Below are 27,405 nucleotides of genomic sequence, written 5' to 3'. Positions count from 1 at the left end.
CAGTACCGAGGCCTAACCCACAGTGGATGCTGTGAATGTTTGCTTCCTGCAATCATCTTAGACCCGGGTTTGGCAAACCTTTTCTAAAAAAGGGCCAGGCGGTAAATATTTTTGGCTTTGCAAGCTGTGCGGTCTCTGTCAGAACTACTCAGCTCTGCCATAGCACAAAGGCACCCATAGATTATGCATAGGTGAGGGGGGTATCACTGTGTTCCAATAAAACTTTATTTATGCACAGTGAGATTTCAATTTCATGTCATTCGCATGTGAAAGAAAATATCATTTTTCTTTCGATTGCTTCCACTGTTTAAAATATAAAACCCGGGGCGCCTGGGTGGCTCAGTCGGTTAAGCATCTGACTCTTGTTTTCAGCTCAGGTCATGATCTCACAGTCATGGGATCGAGCCCCGCGTTGGGCTCTGCATTGAGTGTGGAGCCTGCTTGAAATCCATTCTCGCTGTCTCTGCCCTCCCTGGCTCACGCATGTACTGTCTCTCGCTCTCTCTCAAAATAAATAAACATTTACAAAATATGTAAATAAAATAAAACATAAAACCAATTTTATATCATAGCCTGCAGGTCATACAAAACAGACGGTGGGCTAGGCTACATTGGGCTTAAACCTTTGCTTTTTTGTTTTTCATTTTAAATATTTTTTTCTTAGTGTAGGAGTAATAGATATTTGTTATAAAACAATTATAAGTTAGCAACATGCAAATAAAGTAAAATTAGAATCTTCCATAATTTCAACATATAGCTATAACTATTTATGCTAATGGGCATTTATTTTTCTACCTCTCTATCTATCTATATTGATGCTCTCCAATGTGATAGCCAGTAGCCGCATATGACTATTTGACCTGAAACAAAAATTAGATAAAATTTCAATTTCAGTTTCTCTGTCAACCAGCACACGTGAATTCTTCAATACCTATGTCTGGCTAGTGGCTACCATATTGGACAGCACAGATACAGAACATTTCCACCCAAAGCAGGAAGTTCTGTTAGATAGCACTGATCTCTCCACATCTATCTCTATAGTTTTAACAAATACAGGACAATACTTCTTTGGTGAATATCTTTGTTCACTTAATATTTTGAGAGGACATTTTCATGCCATTCAAATACTCAGTACTTATGTTTTATTGGAGGTATTCTGTTCATGAAACAGATAGAGTGTCCCTTTAGAGTCTCTATGGTTGTACATTTGTTTCCAGTTTTTTGCCACAATAAACAAAATGATAGTAAACCACTTTATCACTAAGCCTTTTTGTACCATTCACTGTTTAAGATAAATTCACGGAGGCTTAATTTCTTGGTCAAAGAGTAACTTCGACAAACTTTACTTCCTCCCATGTTTATTAACCATTTTATTTCTTTGGGTGAGTTACGGGCAATAAAGAGGATTATCTGCATGGCTTAAGTTTTAAGGAAAAATTGCTAGATTTATAACCCTCACAAAGTTCTGCAAGCAAGGTGGCAGGATTAACATACCAAAGAGATTGGCAAAGCTCTCTCAATTTCAGCAAAACCTTGGATCAATTTTCTGTCTGTTCCTTTGAATGATTCTTATTTATTGTTTCTTTTTGGTCCCTATGGTCGTAGACCATACTAGAGGGCAGGTAGGGTTTTTTGGTTGTTTTTTATTTACTTAGTTATTTGTTTTATATTTATCTTAGTTCCTTAATTTCTAGGAACACAGTCTTCCTTGCCTAACCAGAGACAGGGCAGCTTGGATTGCGGGAAAGCAGAAAGGTGGGACCTCAGGTTTCCGCAAGATATCTGCAGACTAGGGAAATAATTAGTGATCAGGATGAGTAGGGAAAACCAAGCCGTATTCTTTCTTGGCCTTTTAGGGTCTGGAATTTCCATTCATTCAATCATTGTGAGCACCTGGTGATCTCATGTTGTTCTGATGGGCAGTTTCTGTGTCTTTGACTCTACCACTCAATGAATGAATGCATTCTCTCTCAAATACCTTTAGAAAGCTCCTGGGCTATTACTCATTCACACATTAGTATTACCCAGCTTTGATAGGGCATTTTAATTTTTTATAAGAGCACCTTCACCACCTCTACAGTCTTATTTGCAGCCATGAAGGAGGTACTACCACTACTGTCTTCATTTACTCTTGAGGAAATTGAGGATCGGATCGGTGGAGTGGCCCGACCTAGATCATGCAGACAGAACCATGGACTTCTAGTCCAGTGCTCTTAGCGTTGCCTCCAGCATGCACAAGCCATCTGTCTTGCAGAGCTGGTGGGCCAGGAGGTGTTAAGTGAGGTGCTAAGTGAGGTGTTAAGGGGCAGCTCCGAGGGCTGATGGAGAGGGCCCTGAGCGCCCGCACTAGGAGGCGGAGAGGAGCAGGGCATCTTACGGATTCTGACTCTGGATCTAGGGTTCCAGAGCCAGAACGCGGGGGCAGCTACACTCACCCGCAGACCCCAGGACCCAGGAAAGGGGACAGGAGGTAATTAAGGTCTAGGTCAAATCAACCTATGGAGCCGTCCTCCACCCTGCATTCGCTAGGCTCCCCTCCGGCCTGGTGGGGTTCCTCAGCCTCCTCCTCCACAGCCCCAACCCTCGCTCCCCGGCCCTCGAGGTCCCTCCTCCAGGCCCCCGGCTCCCCCGCCCCCGGAGGCCGGACTCTGCCCCCGCCCTGCCTTCCCCCTCCCCCCCGGGGGCGGTGGCCCGTGGCGGGCGCGCTCATTGGCTGCGGCGCGAACGAGGGCCGGGGCCCGCAGCGCTGATTGGCCAGCGCGGCTCGGCGGAGCCAGGAAACCCCGCGAGTCGCTGGGGGAAGTGGGGCAGAGACCGGACGCACCCGGAGCTCAGAGCGCAGGAGCCTCAAGTCGGCGCCCGGCACACCGGAGTCCGCAGACCGGAGCCCGGGCCTGGAGGTAAGGGCCAGGCGCCGGGTAGCGTGGGGCGGGCCCGTCCACCGAGATGGCCTTGCCCCCAGGGAGCAAAAACGGGGCGTCTTCTCCCAGAAACGGGGCCCTCATCCTCTCGAGACGCGGGTCCCCTCCCCGTAAAAGGAGAGGGTCTTTCACCTCCCAGAGAGGAAAATAGCTTCCAATTCCCAAAAGAAAAGGGCTCTTCCTCCGGGCCCCAGGCTCCAGAGGTAGGATTCCCCTGCTCGGTTTACCCCTTGCAGTGGAATATGCACCACCACCCCCCCCCCCAAAGTGGGGTCCAGCCTCCACGCGTATCTAGGGCCCCTCTCATCTCTTCGGAGATGGATGCACCTTCCGCCTCCCTCGGAAACTAAGTTTGGATCTCTTGTTCCACCCTCGCTTCTGAATGGTGGGGGTCTTCTTAGCACGTAGATAACAGGACCCTCCCTCCGTGGAAAACGAAAGCCCCCCCCCCAGATGTCCTGGGAAATAAGCCCCTCCTTAAGACCAGGAAATATGAGGGCAGAGACTCAGTATGTCTCACATGAAGCCCCTCACACCCAACAGGGACCACCCTGTGTACCCCACTTCCCAAACTGGACTCTGAGATTTGCCTTCCGATGTGGAGGATTCCCTCCCCCTCCCCCACCCCGCCCATGACCCCCTTCCCACCCATGATGGAGACATGGTTGCCTCAGACACCACCACAGTAAAAGCATTTCGGGGAGGTACCCTCTTCCTCCAACAGATGCAAGGTGAGGGCCTTTCATACTCAGAAACAGGACAAGGAGCTGGCCACCCATCTGGACCAAGTCGCCCACCTGACTCCACCTCCCTCTAACCCTTCCAAGCACTCCCCACTCATGAACACCCTCCACCCACTCTCCCTGCCCCTCCGGAACCCAGTCCTTCCCCGACTGTACCCCCCACCCCCCACTGCTCCCCCTGTTCACCCCCCTCCCCTCCCCCACCCCCCCCCCCCCCCCCACCCCCTGGGCCACAGATAGGACCAGAGAATGTTGAGTAAGAATGAAGCCCTTAAAGTCAGGATCCTGAGCCTAGGGGCCATTCTAGTACCCTCTGAACTCTGACAGCAGAGATGGCCCCTAAAGGCAACAGGACCACCGCTAGTGTTCAGGATATTCTCCCCTGAGGCAGTCCAGGCTCCCTGGAGAAGGGAGTGTCAGATGCAAAGAGGGGGGCCCAGCTTGCTCCCTGGGGCTCCCCTTCCCTCCAGCTCCAGTGGGCACTGCTCAGTGGAACTCCCTGGGCACTCGGCCGAAGGAGGCAGATGCTGCAGGAACCATCCGGAGACAGTGTTGCCATTGTTGGGCCAAGGGTCAGGGTGTTGGTGACTTGAGGGGGGCCGGAACCAGCTCTTATCTGGCAGGCCAGGGTGGAGGACAGGAAGGAGAAAGGTGAGGAGCTTTGCCTTACTCTTTACGCCTGCACGCAGGATATGGGGTATGGAGAAATGTGTGTCCGGGAGGCCCAAAGAGGTCAGCCCCGGGGGGAGGCAAGTCTGGAGTGCCAAAGCCCCAAAGGGCTTCTTGGTTAGAGATCTGCTCCCTCATTTGACAGTTGAGCAAACAGAGGCACAAAGAGGCGAAGACACTTGCTCAAGGTCATCCGGCCAGTGGGTGGCAAATCTGGTCACAGTCTTAACAGGGATCGTGGGGTGCTGGGGTCCAGGACACAGGCTCCAGGCCTCACGTTTACAACTGGGCCTGCTGGCACCGGCCCCTCGGCTTGTCAGAGGAGGCACAGGGGCTCTGAGAATGTCACGGAGGTGGGAAGGAGCAGAGCTGGGACTCAGCCACCTGGTAGAATCCCTTCCTGGGGGTCTGCACTTCACCGCTCACGCCATGTGATCATGGCACTGAGCCCACCCTACAGCAGTCTCCTGTCCCCGCTCAGAGCATGGCTGTGTTTCCTGAGCCACCGGAGGGGGCAGAAGCTGGAACGGGCAGCAGCAGCCTCTCCAGAACCACCCAGTGGGGCAACAGCGACTGGGTCCCTGCACATGGGAGGGTCTTGAGGTGGGGGCTTCTCCCTCCCCTCCCCCGACCCCCGCCACCTCCAGCTAAAGGGTTGGCTGTCATGCTCCAGTTTAGAGCAGGGAGCCAGGTCCAAGGTGCCAAGGCGAAAGTTCACAGCATCAGGGGAACTGGCCTGCACAGGGGACAAGAGATCTGTCTCTGGACCCCTCTTATCTGGGTCTGGAACCCAAATCTGCTCCTTCGTGTATGATCTTGAGGAGATTATTAATCTTATATCCACATAAAATGAGCTAATCCTCGTCATGTGCGTAGCTGCTACCGCAAATGGGTGGGAGCAATGATTGTGATTTCAAGTGCAAAGTCATAAAACCTTTGTGTTTTAGGACCGCGGACCATAAAGTCAGGGGGAGCCAAGAGTTGACTCCTGCCTCCTGCTGGCGGGGGAACCTTGGGCAAAGTCACTCCCTTTCCGAGCCTCAGTTTCCTTACTTTTGAATGAGGTTGTTGGCGGGTAGGCCTCAGAGGAGAGAGAGCTGTAGACCAGGCCTTCTCATCCTCAGCAGTGCTGACACTGGGGACGGAATAATTGTCAGTGTCAGGGGCTGTCCTGTGCACCGAGGATGTTTAGCATCATCCTTGCCCTTCTAGCTACTAGGTGCCAGTAGAAACCTCTCTAGTTAGGCCACCTAAACTGTCTCCAGCCATCGCCAGCTGTCCCCTGGGGGGCAGAATCACGCCCACCCCTCCCACTCCCGCATGTGTCTTGCATACCCTTGATGCTTGATTTAAAACACATTCCTTCTCCTTGCTCGGTCAGGCTCCCTGCTCTGCTTTCTGCACGGTGGAAGGGGGTGGTGTCCAGCCACTGAGCCTCCCCGTGTTAATGAGAATCTCAATCCTTCGTATTAAATAATACTTTGCTGGGGCGCCTGGGTGGCTCAGTCGGTTGAGTGTCCAACGTGAGTTCAGGTCATGATCTCATGGTTCACGAGTTCGAGCCCTGAAGCCTGCTTTAGATTCTGTGTCTCCCTCTCCCTCTGCCTCTTTCCCACTCACACTCTGTCTCTCTCTCTCAAAAATAAATAAACATTAAAAAAAAAATTTTAAAAGCCCTTGGCTACCTCCAGAGTGCCTCCTGTGCATTGCTCTGGGCCTCCCATCTTACAGATGAGGAAAACCAAGCCTCACCGAGGTTACATGGCTTGTCTAAGGGCATTACTCCCTTCCCTGCTAGAGGTCAAAGAAATGTTGATTCCAGCAAGAGTTTCAGAAATAACCTGGTTCTGGAGCCTTCTTTGGAAGGTCATCTGGCCATCTCTTCCAGAACTCAAACTGCATGCCCTTTGGCCCAGCTCTCCTTCTTCTAGAAATGTTCACTCGTGCACACAGGTAGATGGACACAAGAGTAAAAATGAGCAAAGCACAGCACACAGAGGTTGACAGACTTGCTCTCGGTCACTCAGCCAGGAAATACGGGCTTGGGACTCAGGCCCAGTCCTGAAGCCTAGGCTGGGGCCCTTTGCTTCGACCCCGCCACTGGAGAAGCCTAGCCCCCGGCCCCAGCGTCAGGCACATTTCTGCCTGGACCCGTCCCTTTCTCTGGGGAAAGCATTCACACCAGCAGTTCCAGCTGCTGAAACTCAGAGTTCTGGAGCCTCAGAGTTCTGGAGCCAAGAAGCTGAGGCCTCCCCGCCCCAGGCCCCAGGCCCCAGGCCGAATCTCTGCCTGGGCCTTGAGGGAGCTCCTTCTAAAACTCCCAGTGGGCCCGGGGGGTTGGACGAGTACAGCTGGACTGGGCTTCTACCAGCACGATGGCCTCACTCCGTGACCACTAGACCCCCTCAGCATTTCATTTTCCCATCTTTGGCCTTTTCTGCTTCTAAGAATACGAATGTACAAGTTTTGGTTTCAGTTCTTTGGGCTCATCAGCCTGCAAGTGAACTCCTCAGTCATGTGATCAGCCACGTGGTAATTCCTCTTTTGACCTTTTGAGGAACTTCCAAGAGACGCCATTGTCCATTCACGCCAGTAGGTGTGCAAGGGGCCCCGTACTTCCACATCCTTACCAACGCTGGTTGTGTTCCCATTATATTCATTATTATTATTATCATTGTTGTTAGTATCACTGTTACCGCCGTTCTAGCATATGTGAAGCAATACCTCATGGTGGTTTTGATTTGCATTTCTCTAGTGACTCATGAGCTGCTTGTTGGCTGTTTGTAGATTTTCTATGGAGAAATGTCTATTCAAGCCCCTTGCTCATTTTTGAATCGGGTTGCCCTCTTGTTGTTGAGTTTTCACAGCTCTTTATAGACATGAGTGTATTTTTGTGTTGCGCGTTTTCCTCTTGCATGGAAACATCTGCTCAGCTCCTGTGGGTCGGGCACTGTCTTGTGACCTTGGGATACCCAGGGGACTACAATACAGTTACTGCCCACAAGGGGCTCACGGTCTAGAGAAAAGCTTCTCAACCTCAACACTATTAACTGTGCTGTGGGGGGCTGTTCTGTGCATGGCAGGATGCTTGGCATCACCCCTGGCCCCTACCCCACCAGATGCCAGTAGTGCCTCCGCCCCTGTGTGACAACCAAAAATGTGTCCAGATTTTGCCAAATGTCCTATGGGGGCAAACTTGTTCTCCCTGGTTGAGAATCACTGGTTTAGAGGCTAAGAGAGATCTGCGTGTCTGCAATTTCAGTCATATCTCTTGTGCCTAAGAGGGTTCATGGTGGGCGTTTCAGGACATACTTGCTGGATGTTGGATGGGTGAGTGGATGGGTTGATGGGTGCATGGATGCATGGACCCGACCACTTTTCGGTTGGATAAATCGATGGAGGAGTGTACGAATGGATGGATGAATAAATGAATGCAATTTACAAAGCCCAGACACGTGCCCGAAATTCTCCTGTGGGCAAACAAAACACTGTTCTTCAAACTGGAATATTCTACCCCTTTCTCTCTGCGTGGCACGGTAGTTATCGCACTTGAGCATAAGAAGCCCCTGGAGGGTTTGTTAACACACAGATTGGTGGGTCCCACCACCAGACTTGATGATTCAGTAGAATCGCGGGCCTGGCAGAATGCTCTGAGCCTAGTTTCCATGTTCTTTGACATCCCTGCACCAGACTCCCCAACCTTGCCAATCTGTCTGTCCTCAGAGGTCTATAGGCTTAACTCCCAACGTCTCCCATTTAGGTGCTCACATTTACTGCCTTGAACTATTGTCAGCAGGCTGGAAGTCTGTCCCTTGGCCACACTGAGAATTTCTTCAAAGCTGCGACCCATTGTGTCCTAGCACCTTGCTGCTGAAAGCAAGGTACAGAGCCCAGCAGCATCACGACATCTGGGTGCTCAGTAGGATGCAGACCCTTGGGGCTCCTGGGTGGTTCAGTCAGTTAAGCACCCAGCTTCCACTCAGGTCATGATCTCACGGTTCCTGAGTTTGAGCCCCATGTTGGGCTCTGTGCTGACAGCTCAGAGCCTGGAGCCTTCTTCAGATTCTCTGTCTCCCTCTCTCTCTGCCCCTTCCCTGCTCACGCTCTGTCTCTCTCAAAAATAAATAAACATGGAAGGAAGGAAGGAAGGAAGGAAGGAAGGAAGGAAGGAAGGAAGGAAGGAAGGAAGATAGATGCAGACTCTTGGGCCCCTCACAGGCCTACAGAATGCAAATATACATTTTAACATTATCCCAGGTTGGCAGTCGGTGGGGGTTGGGGGAGGCGGGACTCATGGTCACATTCGAGTTTGGGAAGCTTGTGCTAGGACTTCTCTATCACCCTCAGAACTCAGAAGCTAAGCCCGGCGTAGCTTTGCTGATGAGTTACTCCGGCAGCATCTGTTCCAAGGTAATTGGTATCTGGGCGGGAACATCATTCAGGCATCATTGGTCGGTCCTATCTTTGCCTTACCCACTTTATCGCCTGGAATGTCTGAACTGATGGCTTCGTGCAGGGGAAGACAGAGGCCCAGAGGGGCGGTACCTTACTCAGGGTCGTGACTACGGTGAAGCAGAGTGGAAACTGGGGAGGAGCACCCGGAGAGGCTTAGTGTCAACGGTGGTGAGACACGGAATCACGGGGTAGGAGGGCACTGGCCTGGAGCTGCTGGCTTTGCTGTTCCAAAGTGGAGAAATGGGAGATTGCTGAAACAGTAGGCCAAGAACCAGAATGTAAGTGTATTCTTTCATTTATCCAACAAGTATTAATTGGGTGCTTAGCAGATGCCAGACCCCGGCATCGTGTATATGGTATTGGCAAAGAGAACAAGGTGTCACCCTCAGTGGCTTCTGTCTAGGTGGGCAGTCTGACGTTCATTCATTCATTAACGTGTCCATTTATTGTACAACTCTCACGTGTCCTGTGCATTACTAGGCGTGTGTGTGCGTGTGACGAGGGAGAGATGGAGACCCAACTGCTCACACTGGAGGATCCTCTAGGCTGGCTGTGGGGAGACAGACCCAGAACGATTGCCATTCAGCGAGATGTGTCCCCGGGGAAGGCTGGGGGCACATAGAGGCTGGAACTCAGAGAAACCCTGGGGATGCTGGGGAAGAAATTTCAGGAAGAATGGGCAGGCAAGGTGTTCTTGACAGAGATAACGTGAACAGAAGCTCAGAGACTTTGTGCGCCACCCTCCCCAACTCCCCCGGGCCAAAAACCGGGGGGGGGGTAAACCATGAGTCCCGTGCAGATGCAAAAAGGAGTACTTGTTCAAGATTGTTTTAAGCTCCTTCAGTGAGGGAACTGGCAGATGTTAGAACTGGCCCAAAGGCAAAGTGGACTAAAGCACAACTATGTATGTGGAGGAAAGGAATATTGAAATGAACTGCAAATGGAGGGGGGAAATGATTGGACAAGACAGAATTTGCTTGTGTATCCATTTCCTGCAACTTACAAAGCTTTGGGGAAAATAGCTCAAAGAGAGTGAACAAGGCTAGAAATCAGATAACCTGAAAGTTTGTCCTGTACACAGATAATGCCTAATACTCCATTGAGGCACAGTTTTTTTCCCCTTTAAAACCTGTGTTCAGAGGATGGGGAGAGGTCTTTGGTAGAGCACAGCATGGGTGAGTGAGGAGAGGCGAAGCTGTCGGAGGGCCAGAGAGATCATGGACATCCAGGTGACCCATGATAATAAGTGGACTTGACCAGAGACCAGTAGGGAACCATGGAAGGATGTTAAGCAAGGATGTGACCTGATTTGATTAGCCCTGGAGAAAGATCCTTCCGGAAGCTGGGTGGAGAGCAGTCCCCAACTATAGGTGGCTTTTAACAGAGAAACCTGTTAAAAGATGAGATGATGGGGACATCGCCTAGGATAAGGCTTGGCAAATTTCTTTTGTAAAGGGGCAGATAGTCAATACTTGAGCCTTTGCACCCATATAGTTACAGTCCAGCAGCCATAGACAATGTAGCGAATGGGGAGTCTATGTTCTAATAAAACAAACGTGGGCCGGTGGGCCTGGGCCAGTTGTCCAAGAGTGGTAGTTGAGTGGCTAGAGCTGTCCATGGTTTTGACAAGCCTCCTGCACCTAGATGTTTAGAACCCATTGGCAGCTCTCCTGGGGGAACCCAGGGACACCTTCTCCCATTTGCCTTTAAGCACGAGCTCCCTGAGGGAACCAGACAACCCCTGGGGCAGATCGCTGGCCTTCAAGCAAAAGCTTTTAGGACCTCAAAGCTCCTCTGGGGCAAGGTTGACCCAACAGCCTCTTACAAGCAGCCAAAAGAGCCAGCCACCGTGGCAGGGCCGTTCCTGGGTGGGAACAGAGCCTGCCTCCTGTCTCCTTGGCCAGAGCTGTAAATAGCTCTCTGCTGGCTTTGCAGGCCGAGCGCCCTTCTGGGGACAGGCTGGAAATGAGCACACGAAGGAGCACTTGTGCAAATTACTGCCTGCATGTGGGTTTGCGCGCCTGGCGTCCTTCCCCAGGCCTAAGTGCACAGTCCTCCCCGGGGCCGAGGGCAGGGCTCACAGAAGAGTCCACACACAAGGACATGGGCCTCCTGACCCGGGGACGGGGTCCAGGAGGGATTCAGAGCTGGGCTGTCAGAGTCATGAGAAGCCAGAGGGACAAGAGGAAACATTCGGAGGACCCTGGAACAGAGTTTCAGCTTAGTCTCTGCCCACCTAATGACAGCCCGTCACCCATAAATAGCAGGCAGCTCGTATTTGCTGAGAATGCAGTGGCTGCTAGGGTTATTCTAAGGGTTTTCTGTGTAGTTGCTCATGTCATTGCGTGCAACAACCCTGGAAGAAAGGCCGGTCAGATTGCTGAGGTGGGCAATGCAGGCCCAGAGAAGACGGCAGGCTCAACCTGGCCCTCAGAGTAACAGCAGCGTGTGTGCGGAGAAACCCAGGCTTACAGACTCCGAGGCCCCAAGCCCTGACTCTGAGCCATGTGGATGCCACTGGATGTGCCCTCCCGATCCCAAGCCCCACCCCATCCTCCCCCTCCCCTCCCCTCCCCTCCCCTCGGAGGGGTCCCCTCCCCACGCTCTCTGACCTCTGCTACTTATCAGTCGAGGGTAATCATAATGTCTTATCACTTGGGGCGCCTGGGTGGCTCAGTCAGTTACGTGTCTGACTTCAGTCCAGGTCATCATCTTGCGGTTTGTGAGTTCAAGCCCTGCATCAGGCTCTGTGCTGACGGCTCAGAGCCTGGAGCCTGCTTCAGATTCTGTGTCTCCCTCTCCCTCTGCCCCTCCCCGACTTGTGTGCGCCCTCTCTCTCTCTCTCTCTCTCTCTCTCTCTCTCAAAAATAAACAAACCTTAAATTTTTTTTAAAAAACAATGTCTTATCCCTTGACCGGCAGTTTGGGGGGGACCAGCTGCTGTGTGGCAAATGAGAAAGCAGAATTGAAAAGTCAGAAACGCGGGGCGCCTGGGTGGCGCAGTCGGTTAAGCGTCCGACTTCAGCCAGGTCACGATCTCGCGGTCCGTGAGTTCGAGCCCCGCGTCAGGCTCTGGGCTGATGGCTCAGAGCCTGGAGCCTGTTTCCGATTCTGTGTCTCCCTCTCTCTCTGCCCCTCCCCCGTTCATGCTCTGTCTCTCTGTCCCAAAAATAAATAAATGTTCAAAAAAAAAAAAAAAAGAAAATTAAAAAAAAAAAAAATGAAAAGTCAGAAACGCTGAATAAGACCTATGGTGGGCAGAGAAAGTCCAAAGCACTTCCTTCAGCAGCCACCGCCCACAGACAACTCGGACTGTTTGTGGTGACTGATCCCTTTCGGCCACGTGCACCCCCTCGCTGGCCTGCTATAAGAGCGTGGGTTGAGGTCGGTTTCTTGGTTGCTCCTATGGGGTCCAGGGAAAAGTCACACACTCAAAAAGCAGCTGTGTCGTGCCGGCTTGCTCCGGGTGCTGGAGATTGTGACGTCTGGACCTCAGTTTCCTCAACTGTAAAATGGCAGCAACAATACGTCTTGGGGCAGCATGTTGCTGGTTATTGGGGGGATGATAAGGGCGAACGTGGTTGAGTGCTCTCTACCTGCCAGACACCAGGCTCCGTTTGGATAATCTCCCTTAACGCTCTCAGTAACCCAGGTGGTAAGGTTGTCTTGTGTGCATGAAGGCAGAATCAGAGAGTTTTAAAATCTCTTTACCAAGGTCAGAGGTAGGAAGAGCCAGAAACTGGACTTGATCCCGAGACCTGCCTGGCTCCAAAACCCATCTTCAAACATGTTTCACTAGAGACCTCCAAGGTTCAGAGAACCAAAATCCCGCATCCCTCTGTTCCCATGCCTTCCTCTGCCCAGTCTGTATGTGCTTGTTCTGTTTTTCTTTTTAACTTCATTTATTTATTTATTTTGAGAGAGAGAGAGAGAGCGTGCACACGCATGCACATTTGAGTGGGGCAGAGAGAGAGGGAGAGAGAATCCCAAGCAGGCTCCTCACTGTCAGTGCAGAGCCTGACACGGGGCTTGAACCCACGAACCATGAGATCATGACCTGAGCCGAAGTCAGATGCTTAACTGGCTAAGCTACCCAGACACCCCTGTATGTGCTTATTCTGTTTTTAAGTGATAATTAATTTATTTTCCGAATCAGCAAAGTAGCATGTGGTAAAATACTCAAGCGATACACCTCGGTTTACAGAGAAAAGTAAATTTCCCTCATCCACATCTCTTGGGCTCCTTCCTCTCCCTGGAGGCAGCTCCATACTTTACACAGGGTCACCGTTTTGTGCTTTGTTCTTTATCCTTAATACATCATAGTCATTTCACACATGTGCGAATATTTCCATGGGATAAATTCCTAGGAGTGGAATTGCTACATCAAAAGGGGTGTGTGTGTGTGTGTGTGTGTGTGTGTGTGTGTGTGTTGTTGTTGTTGTTGTTGTTGTTTTCCCAAATACTTTGAAAAGTATTTTGTGTACAGAAGCCAACCCTGAACAAAAAAGAACAGCTCAGTCTTTTTTCACGAAATTGGCAGTCATATGACCAAGAACCAGGTCAGCAAGAAACAGCAGGGTCTTCGTGCCCTTCTCAATCGTGATCCTACCCCTGCGGTGCCCCTTCCGGTCCCTCCCACCCTTCCTTGCTCTTCCGTAGTTGCACTTGTCCCACCTGAGGATGCGTCCTTTGTGGCAGATTAGTTTTGTCTGGTTTTTTCCATCGTGCTCCGTTGTGTCTAGCTTCTTTTGCAGGCCATGACATCCGCAATCTATCCATGCTGCACCTTGTAGCATCGTCCATTTGTTTCCTTTCTTGGCCAGTAGTCCAGGGTGTACATAGTGGTTTTAAATTTTCCCTGCTTACTGGGGCACCTGGGTGGCTCAGTCGGTTAAGCATCCAACTTGGGCTCTGGTCATGATCTCGCAATTCATGAGTTCAAGCCCCACATCAGGCTCTGTGCTGACATCTCAGAGCTTGGAGCCTGCTTCCGATTCTGTGTCTCCCTGTTTTTGCCTCTCTGTCACTTGCACTTTGTCTCTCTCTCTCTCTCTCTCTCTCTCTCTCTCTCTCTCCCAAAAATAAATGAATGTTAATTTTTTTTTAATTTCCCTGCTTACTAACTGAATTTTATCATCTCTTTTATGTGTTTCTTGGTCATTTGGATTTGCTCTTTTCTAAAGTTAGCCTGTTCATATCTCTTGTCCATTTTTCTTTTGAGTTGTCATTTTTTTTTTTTTATTGCTTTGTAGGAGTTTTTGTCATGCTTGGTAAAATTGTCCCTTTGGCAGTTATAGGTTTTGCAGATATCTCCTACCCTGTGGTGTGATTTTCATTTTCAGTGGTGACTTTTGGCAATAGGAATTTTTAATTTTTATGTAGCTCACATTCCTTTATGGTTAATGCTTTTTGTGTCCTATTTGAGAAACTCGAGGTCATCCATGGTTACTCCCCTCTTATCTCCGAAAAGCTTTCCGATCTATGTCTCCTACCACCTGGGGTTGATTTTTATATATTGCGTGAGGGAGGATCACAACACATTTTTCTTCCCATGGGGATAATGTAGCCAGCCCAATATCACTGCCACTTTGTCAGAAACCAAGTGTTCCATATTAGCATAGGTCTGTTCTTGTATTCTCTGGTCTGTTGCATTGGTATGTTTCTCTTTACCCCACGTTGTCTTAACTACAGTAGCTTTAGAATATGATAGAATGTGCCAGATCGCCCCCCAAAGAGACTTACCAGTCAACACTTCCAACAATTTATCAAAAATGTATGGAGAGCCCAGTGTGGTGCCAGACAGTGTGATGTTAGGGTTTCTGTTGTTGCTTTTTTTTTTTAATGTTTAATTTTGAGAGGGAGAGAGAGAGAGAACAAGCCAGAGAGGAGCAGAGAGAAGTGGAGACAGAGGATCTGAAGCAGATTCTGTGATCACGGCGGTGAGCCTGATGTGGGGCTCGAACTCACAAACCGTGAGATCATAACTTGAGCCGAAGTTGGATGCTCAACCGACTGAACCACCCAGGTGCCCCAAGGGATATGGTTTTAAGTACAGCGTAAAGAGTGTTGCGGTCTTGTAAGCAGTCAGACATGAGCCAAATAATTGTACAACCAGAGGTGCCATGTAAATGTGGGGGTGCCACAAAAGGGAGAGGGAGGCCTGTGGGTCCAAGAGTGTGTGAAGAGGGGGATTTGATCTGGTGAGACAGAGTCAGGGAAGGCTTCCTGGAGGAGGTGCATCATGAGTGGAATAGGAATTAAGGAATCAGAAGCAAAGGAAAAGCATTTGGGGGTAGTGGGAACAGCATCTGCAAAGGCTCTGAGGCAGAAGCCTGCATAGGACAGACACGGGATCCAGTTGGCAGGACTCAGAGGGAGGGGAAGGTGATATGCGTGGAGGTTAGAACAGTGAGCAGGGCCAGGCCTCCAGGCCTTTGAACTGTGTTCAAGGGCTGGGTTTTATGCACCAAGAACAATTACCCCGAGCAAATAACAAGAGTCTCCTTGAATCGTCCAGATTAAGAGCAGTTCCAGGAGCCCTTTCAGCACCCCTGGGGTGGCTTCTTTACAGGAGGAAGTAGCGCAGCAACCTCCAGAGCGACAGCTTGGTTCCCTCTAGCCCCTGGCACCGAGCGTCTCGGTTTTGCCAGCCATGCAAGCCCAGCCCTCCCACGCGGGTCTGCCTGGGTTCCGCCAGCCGCGTCCTGCCTGCTGGGCCCTTCTGGGTGCGCCTGGTGCCGTGGGCCGGAATGCTTCCCTCTCTTGCTCTTCGTCATCACCTCTGCTCATCACCCTGGCGGGCGCTGTTATCCTCACTCCACAGAGGAGAAAACGGAAACCAGAGAGCTTAAGTCACTTGCCTAAGACCACACAGCATCCAAGGGACAAACATGACTGTTTCCAGCTCTGTGTCAATTTAATTTCTCTTTTTTTTGAATGTTTGTTTATCTTAGAGAGAGAGAGAGAGAGAGAGAGAGAGAGAGAGAGAGAGCACAAGCAGGGAGGGACAGAGAGAATGGGACAGAGAATCTGAAGCAGGCTCTGTGCTGACAGCAGCGAGCCCCACATGGGGCTCAAACTCGTGAACTTCAAGATCATGACCTGAGTCGAAGTCAGACGCTCAACCGACCGAGCAACCCAGATGCCCCCAAATTTAGCTTCTTAAACCCGAGTGGTACTTTATGTTTCTTTTCAGAATAAGGAGTGGGTCAGACTGATGAGGAAACTCACCTGAGTCAGTGCCACACTGTTCTAGGTCAGGCTCCTTGCCTGGGCTGCCCTGATGGGTTCCTAGGCCTAAGGCCCCTGGTCCTGCTCTTGAGACCGATGTTTTAATTTGGTCACCAGTGTAGGGTTCTGGTTCTTTCTGCACTAAGTCAAGTAATTGAGAGGCTTTTAATCACGAGATACGTCTGCTGGGTTTTTGCAGAATCGGGAGGTGTGGAGGAGATCTGAATACACCAGCACTCAAAATCTCATTAAACGGGCCCGTCCCTGTTTTGGGACGGCAGATCCAGACAGAGCCGACAAGATTGATGTTGTTTTCATGAATCCAGGCATCTGTTGTGTTCCTTGTGTGTTTCCAAGGCAGGAATTTGTTGGCAAGAGAATAAGGAAGCCGGGAGCTTCGGGAAGGTTTCAGAGCCCAGAGAAGATGGTGTAGATTGCGGATACGGATTGGCTTTCCCCTGTGCGGTGGGATGTGTCAGGGGGAATACAGACTGCCCTGAGTCCCTGCCTCTGGCCGACCGTGCTGCCTGCATTCGGCACACTCCGCTTACGGAGCATCTGCTCTGTGCTGGGCAGGCAGTGTGCTGCAAGCACCCTCTCGGGAGCCCCCGGACGACCCTGGGACGTGATTTCAGACTATTTTGCGGAGAAAGAGCCATTACAAAACTTGCACCAGCTCCCCAGAAACCAAGTGTGGGAACTGGGGCTGGAATGGCTTCAGCAGAAGCGCTTTGTTGGTTGGCTCACGCCCACGTGGTATTGCATCGCCTTGGCGGGGGTGACCTGCCTTTTTCCCTTAGGGGGAGGGGACTTCAGGGTGCCTGTGGGGCTCAGCCAGCTGAGCGTCCCACTCCTGATCTCAGCTCAGGTCTTGATCTCAAGGCTCGTGAATTGGAGCCCCATGTCAGCAAGGAGCCTGCTTGGGATTTTGTCTCTGCCCTTCCCCTGCTTGCGTGCTCACTTGCTCTCTAAATAAATAAATAAATAAATACATACATAAATACATAAATAAATAAATAAATAAATAAGAGGGGATCTCCACCGGGGCAACTGTACCCCATCCCTCCCCCCACGCCAGAGGACATTTGGCAAGGTCTGGAGACATGTTGGCTTGTCACATCTGGGGCAGGGGACGGAAACATTGGCACCCAGAGAGTAGAAGTCAGGATGTTGCTAACCATCCTGCAGTGGACAGGACAGCCCCCACCGCACGCAGCAAACAATGATCTGGCCCACAAAATCGAGGCTGCTGAGGTTGAGAGACCCTGCTTAAGGGGCACGCCTTTTCCATACCTTTTCTAGAGTTGTCTGAGGGCGTTTCTGTTGGGGAGCTCATCTCTCCCTAGCACCTTGTCCCTGCGATTGCTTCTCACGGGGTTTCTGGGTCTTTCTCCCACTGGGTTGGGGGAACTCTGCCTTGGGAGTCGGTAAAATGCTTTAGATGACGACAGTAAGGAGAGGGCAGCGGAGCCCGTGATGTTTAGCTCAGCGTAGATTTTAACTCACCCTTCTGGATCCTGCATTCCAGAGCGCTTCCAACGGTACAGACTCGCCCCTGTGTTGTGGATGAGTTGAGAAAAATGAAAAATCCCCCACAGGGACCTGAAACCCTGAGTTCCTGCCACATCGCATTCCTACCCTCCTGGGGACGAGGAATGCTCATCAACTCAGGCCGGGCTGCTCAGCACGGCGGCCCGGAGGTCCTCGCGGTGTTCGTGCAGGGGTGTTGTGTGAACGCCTGTCTGGAGGGAATGAGCAAGCCCGCAAGCCTCTCCGTGCCCTGTGTGTAGGGGTCATGCTGCTCTGCCCAATGGGAAAAACACTTTCCTGCTACGGTTAGGGAGAGATTCGCCTGGTGCAGGCCTTGGAAGGAGTGAAAGTTCTGTCGTAGGAGATCCTGGGCTGTAACTGAATTTTCCCCAGGGGCTGGTAATCTTTAACCTGGAGAAGGTTATAAAATGAGGCATGTTCCCCCTCCAGTGCCACAAAGTCCTGCCGAGGCTCAGCTCAGGGCCGCGGGGACCCCTCTCTGCATCCTGCCCCCAACGTGAGTGAGCAGAGCCATGTGCAGGGCTCAGGGGCGTCCGTGCAGGAGGCGCACAGCCCTTGCCGTCGGGTAGCTACGTCACTGGTCCGGAGGCAGCTCAGGGCTCTGCTTTTCACAGGCAACTAAAGGGCGCACGTAACGCCCTGACTAACCTCCGTTCCTAGTGCTTTACACGTATTGTTATCTAACCCCCAGGGTAGGTCCTGGTCTCATCCATATCTTGCAAACGAGGAAACTGAGGCACAGAGCGCCTAAGTCACTTGCCCAAGATCCTACACGGTTGAAATTTTGAAATTTCCATCTGAAGTGATCAAACGTTCAAGGACAGTCTGGCCCAGAGGGGCAGCCGCCTCTGGTTTGGGACAGGTCCCCGTCATTCATTCGTCATCCCCGGGCTCCCCTTCTCACAGGGGTTTACCCCTCTCTGCTGTAATTCTCCGTTCCTCTGTCTCCAGCACTAGACCATGAATCCCATGAGGATACAGGCCTTCCATGTCCCTTCTGTGTCCCCAGCATCGTCCCAGGATCTGGCATAAAGTGAACATGAGGCCAGTGTTGGTTGAATGAATACACGAATACATTATCTGGATTAACGTTTTCGCAGAAGTTCTTGACAGGGTTCCGTGTATATTTAGGACCCAAATTTGCTCAGAGGGATTTCTTTTGTTTCATCTTTCCTGTTTGTTTTTATTTCCCCCAATAAGCTTTTTGTTTTGAGATCATTGTACATTCACACGAAGTTGTAAGAAATAATAGAGAGATGCCGTGTGCCCTTCACCCAGTTTCCCAGTGGTCAAATCGATATTGACGCCATCCACTGAGCATACTCAGATTTCTTCTGTTTTACGTGCCCCCACCTTGTACGTCTTTAAACAATGATTTCCGCCCCCACGAGGGGGATAGTTAAAGCCGAAAGGTGACAGCTTCTCAGGGTGACTCAGGGCTTGGGTCTGGGATCTTCAGAGCTAGAGGCTGTGGATGGTGAGGTTGGGCAACCCTGCAGGTGCCTGGTTACCTAAGATCAGTAACCTGTCCACAGGTTCAAATCCTAGACCGGCTGCTTCCCAGCAGTGAAACCCTCATTAACCTGTCTGTGCCTCCACTATAAGATGGGGTAATAACATCGTATCTTCCTCAGTGGTCGCTGTGGGGATTAAATGAGGTAGTACACGGAGACCCTCGGAAGAGTGCCTGACACAGAGTAATTGCTCGGTGGACCCCTGCATTATCATTGCCATTATTTCTTTAAATTGAATTGATTTGCTTTATTCACAGAGTTTCGCTCCCAGGCACCCGTATCCACACACTGATGCAGTTTTAGACCCTAGGATCTGGAGTGACTCAGCAGGTGCCTTCTACCCATGTGTGTTGGGAAGTCACGTGACTCTGAGCCTCAGTTTCCTCCTCTGGAGAATGGGCATGATATTAGAACCCACATGAGATTTTGGTTGTCAAGGACCCTCAAGAGATGGGACCCATTTTTTAAGAGCTAATTATCTAGCTCTTAAAGGTTTTAAATTTGAGATTCCCAGTTGCTGCCTCCACTTTGCTAAAAGAGGGGCTTGTGTTCTGGCGGAATGGGCAGTTGGAAGTGGCTGTGACAGGTGCACTCTGGAGGCTGAGGCACCCCCGGAGTGACTTAGGGATCTGACTTTGCATCACGTCCAGGCAGGAGCTCCCAGGCAGAGAAGGAAGAGAAAAACGAGTCAGGCCACCACATCCTGAGTTCCAGTTTGGGGACACAGGTCCGTGCTCCCTTCTTCACCCACGTGCTGCTCTTCCCCAACCACCTCCCCGTTCCAGATGCATTTCACAGGAGCACAGGGCCTCGCGGGCTATGTTCTGTCTGTGCCTGAGCTGAGCCCGAGCCGCTGGGACTGGGGCCACTGGCATCCACCCTGTGACCAGACCTCTTTGTTCTGAGTGTCCTCAAGCTTTGCTGGGGGACGGCCTTCACCAATAAGAGTGGCATGTCGGTGCCACAGGTTTCAAGAGAAAGTTGCTGAGTGTACATCTCCCCACTTAAGCTGGCACCGTGGCGGGGGCGGGGGGGCACTCCTCAGAGATTTCTGTTAAAAGACCGAATGAGAAGCAGATGGTTGGTTCCTACTGGCTGCGGTAAGAGGCCGGCGCCTTGCCGTCATTTCCATTTTCTGCAGGAGCCAAGTGATTGTAGAGATGGCACTTCTCCGCCTCTGTAGAATCACCCCATAGCACTGTGCTCGTGATTCTGCAGAAAAGCCAGGCAGCCAGACAGACGCGGGTTCAAATCCCGGCTGCCACTTATTTGCTACAAGGGTAGGGGTGAGTTTCACCTAAACTTCTCTGAGCCTCAGTTTCCCCATCTGTGCAATGGGAATGAGTCTGGCTTGAGAGGGCGGGATGCTGTGTCTCAAACGAATAGCACTTGCTGTGAGCTCAGGCACAGCAGCTATTCGTGCGGGAGTTTGCCCTGGGGACGTCCAGTTACCTGCTGTTCCTCGGAGCACAGCCGTGGCCCCAGGAGAGCGGACAATCAAACAGGCACAGAATCTCGAACCTGCAACCTGGTGGAGGTGGGGGAGGGGGGAGACCTCTGAGCCCATCCAGTGTCACCAAGCCCCTTCCCTGATGCTCGAAGCCCTTCTCCTGCAGCCTAGAAAGGATGTCCAGCTTCTGTAGCGGAACCCGTTCCAATATAAGAAGCTTTGTTAGTTATGGACCCGACATCTGCCCATTCCGGTTATTTCTCTCTTGTTTTATAAGTGATCCAAGACGGCCACCCTAGCACAGACAGTACTGCGACTCGAATCTGAGTCTCACTGCGCAGCTCACGCCCACGACCTCCGGACCTTGTTACCTCTGTCATTCAGGGTCCTCTTGCTCGTTCCACCCTGCCCAAGACTCAGCAGAGGGCCAGTATGAGCTTGCAGGGGGAATCCTGGGGAAGAAGACTGCCCTCTGCCCATGAGCTCTCCAAAATTTGGGGAGTCGGAAATCTGACTGTGTCCCTGGGGTCCGGGCCAGCCCGTCTTGTGTGCAGACGCTGACCAGCTGGTGGGACTGTGGCAGGAGAGGTGGGGGAGTGGTGCTCCCAGCAGCCAGCTGCCCTGGGAGGTAGACACAAGAGTACTGATATCAGACAGGCCTCTGTGTTAACAAGACCGCCTGCTTTCCCAGAGGGAAGCTGCCTGGATTGAATGATCATTTGTTGACATTCGGTTTCCCTCGTACGAAGTCAGCCTGCTGTTACCATCCCCAGATGGGTGCACATCCCAAGAACTCGGCAACACTCACCACATAATTTATATTGCACACTCACTATGAAATTGAGGTGAACAAGAGAGGTGAAGCGTTCGAGTTCCGGGCAGGAAGACAGCTGCATCCATGAACAAATGAGAGAAGAGTGAGTGGCCACCATGAAAATAACATTCGGTGATGTGTGGTAGTGGGGATCAAGGAAGGCCTCTCTGAGGGAGGTGATATCTGAGCCGAAGCCATTCAGAGATGGGGGGCTAGGGGGCACAGCAGGTGCGTGGTGCAGGTTTGGGGAGACTTTGAGCTTAGTCCCTCCAGCAGGCCCCCAGGAAAGCGGATCACACACGGGGGCCACAGTGGAAGCAGGGAGACCGTTTAGGAGGCTGCTTGGGGCAGAGGTGGCTAGGATTCAGGTAGAGGCGGAAGGGGGACGTCCTGGAATTGTCTGGAGTGGAGTCAGGCCACGAGGGCAGGAGTCAGTGCCTGAGTTCAGACCCCGGCCCGTGTGGTACATGTATGAGCTCAGGCCCTGCTCCCCTTGTGTGTGTGTGTTAAGGTGGAGGACACGACAGTTTGTAGATTGGAGGTGTTGAGAAGTAGCTTTGCTCCCTCTCAGCCCATGGCCCCTAAAACATGCCGCATCATAGTTTGCTGAGAGGGGAGAGCAGGGGGAGGGGGACTGGGCCAGCCAGCGGGGTCAGCCAGAGAGGGGGACGAAGTGGGACGACATCCCCGGTTATAGCGTCTGTCCTGAGAACAGCCTGGTAAACAGCAGGTATGACCTTTGTTTTAAGGAAGCCGACTTTCAGTGACCTGCCAGAGCGAAAGGGTCGTGACCAGAAGAGACAATATCTGATGCACAGCTTGCTTACGCTCCTTGCTGTGGCAGGCGGTGCCCCGCGAGCTCTCCCTCCACCGGATGGCTCCCACAGTGCGAGCCTCTAAAATTTAGCGGCTTCAGACGAGTGACCCTCATCTCCCGCACTTGTGTGAGGGTTGGCTGGCCTCACCTGGCCCTTTTGGCCTGTGGGTGGGGAGTCTCTCATGCACTGCTGGGCCGGGTGCACCTGGGGCTGGCATCATCTGAAGGCTCAACTGGGCTGGACATCCAAGGTGGCTTATTCACCCCCAGGCCTGGCACCACGGTGTGCCCGACCTGTCTCTCCTCATGACTTGGGCTTCTCACGGCTCGAATGTCTCACAGGACATCTGTCATCCCGTGGAGGCAGGCAGAGGCCATGCCCGGACTGGCACCACATCACTCCCACCACGATACAGCTTGATGGCAAAACAATTCACATACCCTACAGTTCACCCCTTCAAAAGCTATATGACATTTAGCTTGGGTTTGGCTCTATGACATTATTAGTGTTTTTAAATCGTGATCAGGTATACATAACAAAATCTGTCATCTTTCAGTGTACGATTCAGCGTCATGAATTATACACAGAGTGCTGGGCAACCCTCACCACCACCTGGTTCCCAAACCTTTTCATCTCCCCAAACAGAAATTCTGCAACCAGTGAAAGCTAGAGCTCCGGCTCTAGTACGGTCTAGTAACCTTAAATCTGCTTGCCGTCTCTGGGATTTTGCCTGGTGAAGATATTTCATATAAGTAGACCATACCCTGTCCTTCTGTGTCTGGCTTCCAGTTGGGAGGCCATGGGGGGCGCCCTGGGCGCTTGGGCATGAGTGGGAGTTGGGAGAACTGGGCAGATTCTGGATCCGTTTCCAGGTGAAGCCAGCAGGATTTCTGATGGGTTAGAGGGGATTCAGGAGGGGGGGCATCTAGAAGGATAGGGCAGCCTGGAGCCTCGTGCGGATGCCTGAGTCCCGGCGCCGTGGACCGGCACAGCTCTGTTGCTGTCGCATAATTTCTACGGGGCCCTGATGTCCATGGCAAGTGATAGCCTGCTTTCCGGACAGAATGGTGATGCAAAATCACTTAAATTTTTTTCTGTTCAAATGCAAGATCATTTCAAGGGAAAGGGTCTTACAAGTATTGGCAAATACAGCAAAGTTGGGCAGACTGCAGGTGCCACGTCTGGAGAAACGCGCTCCTCTGGCGTTGCCGACGTGTTGGCAGAAAAAGGAGACGGCGTCTGCTGCGGGAAAGCGGCAGGGTGCACGTGCCCCCTCGAAAAACCGAACTCTTCACAGAAGGGAGCGAGGCGGACCGCCGGTTTACCGGGAAAACAGGACGGATCTGTGGCTTTGAGGCGGCAGGTGCCTGGATCGCAGGTCAGCGGCCTGTCTGCAAAGGGCCAGATGGTAAATGCCATCGGCCTGTGGCCCTGCGGTCTCTGCTCTGCTGCCCGCGTAGCCCTTAAAGGCAGCCACAGCAGCCACAAATGAGCGCGTGTTCCAGAAGACGTTTATTTCACAAAATCAGGCAGCCGGCCAGAGCCTTTAGACCCCATCCTTGAATCTGAATCACAGGGCGGAGAGCGTCCTCTCCTGAGGCCTTCAGTGGACCCCAGACCCCAGACTCCAAGCTGGAGCTGACTGTCTGGGGGTGAACGGATGAGTCCCGCTCTGCGTGGACTAAACTCCCTGCCCCCGTGTTGACCCACTTTCTCCTGCTGAGCATTTCCACCTGGGGATTGGAACCCAGTTTGACCTGGTTCAGTGCCAGAACACTAATGTACTTTTTTACAGCCCATGTGGAAGCTCATCTCCTCTTTCCACACCTTCGGAAACCAAACTGAACACGGATCAATTTTCGAGTGCTTCTGGCTCTCTGTATTAATGCCATGTCAAATTATTCAGCAGTTGTTTTCCTATAATTAAATGTCTAGACGCATTCGGCTGCTGACTGAGGCTGTACCCACCCCTGATATACTTTCTCTGTGCATATTATTGGAGAAAGCCAGAGAGGTATCTCTCCTCCAAACGTTTGAATGAACCAATAGTAACAGGTCATTGCGATGATCCAGAAAATACAAAAAAGTCGACTGCCACCCCAGAGATAAAAATACTGAACAGAAAATAGACGTCTTTCTTTCAGCCTCGCTTCCCCATGTATTGGTTTTTGGTTTTGTTTTTGTGCCTTAACAGGATTATAGCCAGACTGCCCGTGAACCTTCATGGTCTTTTCTCTCTCGTTGCGTTGCTTCGAAAATCATTTCCCTGCCTTTTCACACAGTTTTCGGTAAATAATTAAGCGATTCTATCACAACTTACTTGAGGGATCTTCTACTGTAGGTTTATTGACATTGTTTCCAGTTGTTCGCTCTTGTAAATTACACTCCTGTGGCCCTCTCTGAGGTCCTTTATTCAGGATTATTTGCATTAGCTAAATTTCTGGAGGTGGAATTATTTGGGGTTAAAATATGTATTATCTCTTGATTCTTTGTGGCTACATCCTTTTCCAAAAAGGCTAGACCCAGATGCTCCTGGAGCAAGGTCTGTTTGGAGAGCCAGGGGTGATATTCTGATGCTCAGAACCGGAGATCAGAAAGGCATTAGCATAACCCCGGGATGGTCCGTTGGTTTTTCCTTCTGGGCATAATTTCCAAGAAAGGACATTTACTCCATACCTAATGCACGCCCTTCATTTCACAGAGCAGTTAAGAGAGGCCTCATAGTTCCTGTGGGGAACAGTGCTGTTTCTTGAGTGTAACTGTATACCAGCCATTTGCCCACATTTCTTGGTAGAGCCTCTAGACCCTTTGAGTTAGGACTTTGCACACAGTAGGATATCAGTAACTTAAAAAAAATAGTTGTGGGGAAGTTTCTTTTCTTCCAAGTCCTCGGGTCTCTTATCTGTAAGACAGGGATAGTAAGAATCCATTCAGCAGACACTGACCGTGGCCGTCTTACGTGCCAGGCCCTGTAATGTCTGCTGGGGATGCACCACATCCCTGGGGAGTGGGGAATGGCATGGAAGGTGTGCATTCAGATGATACACAAATATACACGTGGAAACTGTGGTCAAGTGGGAAGAAACCATAACACAGACCACTCTGAGAAATTACAGTGGATGCTTTTATTTCCATGAGGTTAATAAAGCAGCTTCTCTGAGGAAATAGCATAGGATGTTTGAGGTCTGAGGCATGCACGGAAGTTGGCCAAGCAGGAGTGAAGGAAGCAGTCTAGGCAGCAAGAATAGCCCATGCAAAGGCCCTGAGGCCACAGAGCTTTGTGCTTTCTAGGAATCAGAAGCAGGGATTGCTTGGGCAATGTCTCAGAGACCTTTTGAAAGCCTGGTAACCCACGCTGAGCTTTGAAGTGCCAAGCCAAGAACGTGGGAGCAGGAAGGGGACTGTCCCAGCAGTAGATGACCTTGGTGGCCTGAAGGAGGCAGTGGAAATGAGGGAGAGAAACGGATGAATCAGAGACCTACTTCAGAGGCAGATCTGGGTTCCCTTTCTTCTCCCTTGTCTGGTTTCATCCTCCAGCTGATGACGAGGTTGTTCTGGTCAAGTTCAAGAAGTCAACACTAAAGTGTGGTAGGCTTTTATGCCAGTTGGCAAAGGGGCAAGAGCGGAGCCTGCATTTCTGCAGCAGCAGCCACGCTGTGGACCAAAAAGCAGGCTGGACTGAGTCAGGAGTCAGGGATGCTGGCAGCTCCAGGGCGTGTATCTCTTGGCGTTTGGTCAGGATCATCCCGGGACCAGCCGCAAATCGCCACCACCGTCTCCATCCCGAGTGAGACAGCCAATTCTTGTATGTCACAGGTGAGGTCAGATTTGGCCTGAACGGGAGGGACAAGCAAGGGCCGGTGGGCCATCCCACACATCAGCCCGTGAAGGAGCAAAGCCACCACTGTGTCTGACAGGGAGCCGCTCTAAGTGGGTAGTGGCCGGACTTGACTGGTCCCTCGAATTCACATCCCATTGGGACCAAAGAAGGCCCTCTGGTGGGGGCATTCGTTGTCTGGTTTGTGATCAATTCTTAAGGTCCCACGCTGGTGCAAAGTTCAGAGTGAGCTGTATACTTTTTAGCTAATGCTTACACGATCTCATGTATTGATTAATCAGGTTGTTTAAAATTAAGTGCCACAAGTCGAATCGTCTTCTCTGGAGTTTAATTTTCACAGACCCGTGTGACCGACGTGTTGTAATAGGATATTCGGCATCTGTCGGCGGCTACGCAAGGGGCCAGGTTTCTGGATGGACTTTGGTTCCAACGCCAGCGCCTTGGCTAGCTAATCAGCTCTACGATCTCGGGTGTGTTCCCCAAACTACCTTAGCTTCATGTTCCCCCCCGATAGCTCGTAAGAGTACTGCTTCTCAGAGTCGTGAGAGTAAGTGGACTTAACATATGTGAAGGAAGTAGGTAGAACAGGCTCAAGCATACAGCAGGTCCTCACTAAATGGCGGCCAATGTCACTAAGGTTTGGACTCATTCCAGGTATCTGTAAGCCAAGCTGCGTTCTCCAGTAAGCCACACGTGGCTTCTGAGCACCTGCAAGGTGGCTAGTCTGCACGGACATGTGCTATAAGCATAAAATACACATGGGGCTTCAGGGGCGCCTGGCTGGCTCATTTGGTTGAGCATCTGACTCTTGATTTCAGCTCAGGTCATGATCTCACAGTTCATGGGATCCAGCCTCGTGTCAGGCTCTGTGCTGTTAGTGTGGATTCTCTCTCTTCCTCTCTGCCCCTCCTCCGCTCTCTTTCTGTCTCTCTCAAAATAAATAAACTTAAAAAAAAAACTTTGGAGCCAACCATAAGAGACTCTTAAATACAGAGAACAAACAGGGTTGCTGGTGGGGTGTTAGGGGGAAGGAGGAATTCAATGGGCAAGGCGCATTAAGGAGGGCACTTGTTGGGATGAGCACAGGGTGTTCTGTGTAAGTGGTGAATCAGGAAATTCTATTCCTGAAATCATTATTACACTAAATGTTAACTGACTTGGATTTAAATTTTAAAAAAGAAAAGAAAATGAAAAAAACCCCTCCTATCATAAATAACAACTAATGAAGTACACATGGGATTTCAAAGAAGTAAGATGACCAAAAAGGAAATACTAAAATTTCATTAGTTAGTTTTCATATTATCTGCTGGAATGATGATATTTTGGATATATCAGGTTAAATAGAACATACAACTCATATTAGTTTCATCTGTTGCCCATTTTTTTGTAACGTGGCCACTAG

At 51.1% G+C, this 27,405-nt stretch overlaps 1 protein-coding gene across 1 annotated transcript in view; it reads left to right on the top strand.

The window, feature by feature from the left end:
* The first annotated feature begins 2,788 nt into the window (after nt 1-2,788).
* Nucleotides 2,789-27,405, top strand: part of ABAT (4-aminobutyrate aminotransferase) — an 87,785-nt gene continuing 63,168 nt past the window's right edge. Inside the window, exon 1 of the mRNA XM_040459057.1 lies at nt 2,789-2,900. The gene's annotated coding sequence lies outside the window, so the exon portion shown is untranslated. The remainder of the gene's footprint in view (nt 2,901-27,405) is intronic.

This window comes from Herpailurus yagouaroundi, unplaced genomic scaffold (assembly GCF_014898765.1).
Source record: "Herpailurus yagouaroundi ecotype Mexico unplaced genomic scaffold, PumYag 222, whole genome shotgun sequence".
Taxonomy (NCBI): domain Eukaryota; kingdom Metazoa; phylum Chordata; class Mammalia; order Carnivora; family Felidae; genus Herpailurus; species Herpailurus yagouaroundi.
Note: the sequence above shows the minus strand (reverse complement) of the source record. Positions and strands in the feature narration are given on the sequence as shown.